General features: G+C 37.9%; 1 pseudogene; it reads left to right on the top strand.

Annotated features, from left to right (window-relative positions):
* Positions 1-1,907: 1,907 nt before the first annotated feature.
* On the top strand, positions 1,908-2,944 carry LOC100469669 (annotated as a pseudogene).
* The last annotated feature ends 1,102 nt before the right edge of the window (positions 2,945-4,046 follow it).

The raw sequence follows: 4,046 nt of genomic DNA, 5'->3' as shown, positions 1-4,046 counted from the left end.
CTAGAACTGATATACAAATTCAGTAAAGCCATAGGATACAAAATCAATGTAGAGAAATTTGTTGTATTTCTACAGATTTCTCTTTTGAAGGAGAGAGAAATCAAGGAATCAATCCCCTTTACAATTACACCAAAAACCATAAGATACCTAGGAATAAACCTAACCAAAAAGGTGAAAGACCTGTACTCTGAAAACTACAGAATACTGATGAAAGAAATCAAAGATGACATAAAGAAACTGGAAAACAGTTCATGATCATGGATTGGTAGAACAAATATTGTTAAAAAATCTGTACTATGCAAAGCAATCTACAGATTTAATGCAGTCCCTATCAAAATACCAACAGCATTTTTCATAGAGCTAGAACAAACAATCCTAAAATTTGTATGGAACGCAAAAGACCCCGAATAGCCAAAGCAACGTCAAAAAAGACAAGCAGAGCCGGAGGCATCACAATTCCATACTTCAAGTTATATTACAAAGCTGTAGTAATCAAAAGAGTATGGTTCTAGCACAAAAATAGATACATAGATCAAGAGAACAGAATAGAAAACACAGAAATGAACCCATAACTGTATGATCAATTAATTTTTGACAAAGCAGGAAAGAATATGCAGTGGGAAAAAGACAATCTCTTCAACAAATGGTGCTGGGAAAACTGGACGACAACATGCAGAAGAATGAAACAGGACCACCTTACTACACCAGACACAAAAGTAAATTCAAAATGGATTAAAGACCTAAATGTGAGAACTGAAACCATAAAAATCCTAGAGGACAACACAGACAATAACCTCTTTGACATCAGCAGCAGCAACTTTTTTCTAGATTTGTCTCCTGAGGCAAGGGAAACAAAAGCAAATATAAACTATTGGGAGTACATCAAAATAAAAACCTTCTGCCCAGTGAAGGAAACAATCAGCAAAACTAAAAGGCAACCTATGGAATGGGAGAAGATTTTTGCAAATGACACCTGATAAAGGCTTAGTATCTAAAATATATAAAGAACTTATAAAACTCAATACCTAAAACCAAATAATCCAATTTAAAAATTGGCAGAAGTCATGGATAGATATTTTTTCCAAAAAAAGACATATAGATGGTCAACAGACACATGAAAAGATAGTTAACATCACTCATAATCAAGGAAATATAAATGAAACTACAATGAGCTATAATCTCACACCTATCAGAATGGCTAAAATCAACAATACAAGAAACAATTTGTGTTGGTTAGGATGTGGAGAAAAAGGAACCCTCTTGCACTGTTTGTGGGAATGCAAACTGGTGCAACCACTCTGGAAAACAGTATGAAGTTTCCTAAAAAGTTAAAAATAGAACTATCATATAATCCAGCAATTGTACTACTTGGTATTACCCAAGGAATATCAAAATACTAATTCAAAGGGATACATGCACCCCAATGTTTATAGCAGCATTATCAACAATAGTCAATCTATGGAAAGAGCACAGGTGTCCATTGACCAAGGAAAGGATGAAGAAGTTGTGACATATATACAATGGAATATTACTCAGCTATCAAAAAGAATGAAATCTTGCCATTTGCCATGAATCTCAAGCTGACTCCCTGCTCAGTGTGGAGCCTGATGCAGGGCTCACTCTCACAAGCCTGAGATCATGAACTGAGCTGAAATCAAGAGCTGGATGCTTAACTGACTGAACCACCCAGGTGCACCAATGATTAGCATTTTTTAGCAATATAGTATATTTTAATTAAGGTATGTATTTTTTTAGACATAATGCTATTGCACACTTAACAGACTATAGTATAGTAGAAACATAGCTTTCATATGTATTGAGAAGCACAAAAAATGATTTGACTTACTTTATTGTAATATTTGCTTTCTTGCAAATGTTTGGAATTGAGTCCACAATATCTCTGAGGTATGCCTGTACATTTTCCCAAACCAATCAATTACAATCTTTCTTTACTTGGAAACTGGCTACTGATGAGTGCACAAGGTCTTGGGGGCTTCTTGGTTTTCCACAGCATTGAAGGGGGATCTGGTTCCAGGTTCATCTCCCTGCTCATAGAACATCTCTCTGTAGTTTATGGCAAGAAGTGCAAACTGGAGTTCTCCATTTATCCAGCCCTCCAAATTTCCACAGTTGTTGTTGGGCCCTACAACTCCACCCTCACTACCCACTCCACCCAGGGCACTCTGATTGTGCCTTCACAGTAGACAATGAGCCCATCTATGACGTCTGTGGTAAAAAATTCGATATTGAATGCCAAGTCTACAATAACTTGAATAAACTGATAGGTCAAACTATGTCCTCCATCATTACTTCCCTCAAATTTGATGGAGCCCTGAATGTTGATCAGACAGAACTCCAGACCAGGCCCATGCCCTATCCCTGCATCCATGTCCCTCTGGCCACATACACCCCTGTCATCTCTGGGGAGAAAGCCTACCATGAACAGCTTTCTGTAGCAGAGATCACCAATGCATGCTTTGAGCCAGGCAGCCAGATGGTGAAATTTAACCTTCGCCATTGTAAATACATGTCTTGCTGCCCGTTGTACCGTGGCGACGTGGTTCTCAAAGATGTCAGTGTTGCCCTTGCCACTGTCAAGACCCACCATACCATCCAGTTTGTGGACTGGTGCCCCACTGGCTTCAGACTTGGAATTAATTACCAGCATCCCACTGTGGTACCCGGTGGGGACCTGGCCAAAGTACAGTGAGCTGTGTGTGTGCTGAGCAACACCACAACCATTGCTGAGGCCTGGACTCGCCTGGACCACAAGTTTGACGTGATATATGCCAAGTGTGCCTTTGATCAGTGATATGTGGGGAAGGGCATGGAGGAAGGAGAGTTTTCTGAAGCCCATGAGGCCATAACTGCTCTTGAGAAGGATTTTAAAAAGGTTGGTGTGGATTCTATTGAAAGAGAGGGTGAAGAAGGACAGGAATACTGAAGTTAAAAATGTCACAAAGTGCTGCTTTTACAGGGAACCTTATTCTGTCTTGAATATTAAAAGTTGTGCTCTGATTAGTTAATTTGTATGTAGCAGAGTATACTTTCATATACAATAATTGACCTATACTTTAAAACATGACACTGTTATAGACCCAAGCTGCCCTTTTCTCTGATGGGTTTGAATAAATGTCTTAAGTGGAAAAAAAAGGATAAAAATATAGAAAATACAAACTCAAAATGGCAATTGCCTTGGAGAGCTGATTAAATGGAACTCAATATACCCATTTTTTTTTTTCCAAGAATTAGTTTGATGTGCCTGGGTGGCTTAGATGGTTAAAAGTCTGCCTTCAGCTTAGGTCACGATATCTGAGGTCCTGGGATCGAGCCCCACGTCGGGCTCCCAGCTCAGCAGGGAGTCTGCTTCTCCCTCTCCCTCTGCCTCTCCCTCTGCTTGTACTCTCTCTGTCTCTCTCTCTCTCTAATAAATAAATAAATCTTTAAACAAAAACAAAAAAAAAATTAAAAGAATTAGGTTAAAGTGTAAATGGGAAAAATAAGAGTTTGTAGTTTTGGATGGAGAGAAATGAGTCTTGATTGTATTTTCTACTTTTCCACTGTTTTGTTTTGTTTTTTCCTCTCCAAGAAACATCAACAATAAACAAGCAAATCAAAACAGGTCATGTAAACCAAGAGTGCACACGTATTCTCAATACCATCTGTAGTTGTCCCTACTGCATAGTATAAGGATGTTTCAAAGGTTGTTTGTATAGATTTTATAGGTTGTAGAGTCACATGAGACAAAAGCAAGCAAGTTCTGTGAATCAATAGATGGAATGACCTATTTAGGGTGGAATGCATAACAGCAAATGGTATGAAAGGCAGGTCTGATGGGTAAAAGAAAAAAAAAAGACTTGGGAATATGTCTGTATAAATAAATTATATAGGTAAAGATCAGATTGTTACATCAATACAGGAAAGTTAGAGGAAAAATCTATTGTACGTGAATGTTTGCTAGGCTACAGATAGAGAAGATCTATATTTTGAAAGTGAATGTAAGATGTAAATTTCATAAGTATTTATAATCCAATGAAACAATTATA

This window comes from Ailuropoda melanoleuca, chromosome 2, assembly GCF_002007445.2.
Source record: "Ailuropoda melanoleuca isolate Jingjing chromosome 2, ASM200744v2, whole genome shotgun sequence".
NCBI classification, from domain to species: Eukaryota; Metazoa; Chordata; class Mammalia; order Carnivora; family Ursidae; genus Ailuropoda; species Ailuropoda melanoleuca.
Note: the sequence above shows the minus strand (reverse complement) of the source record. Positions and strands in the feature narration are given on the sequence as shown.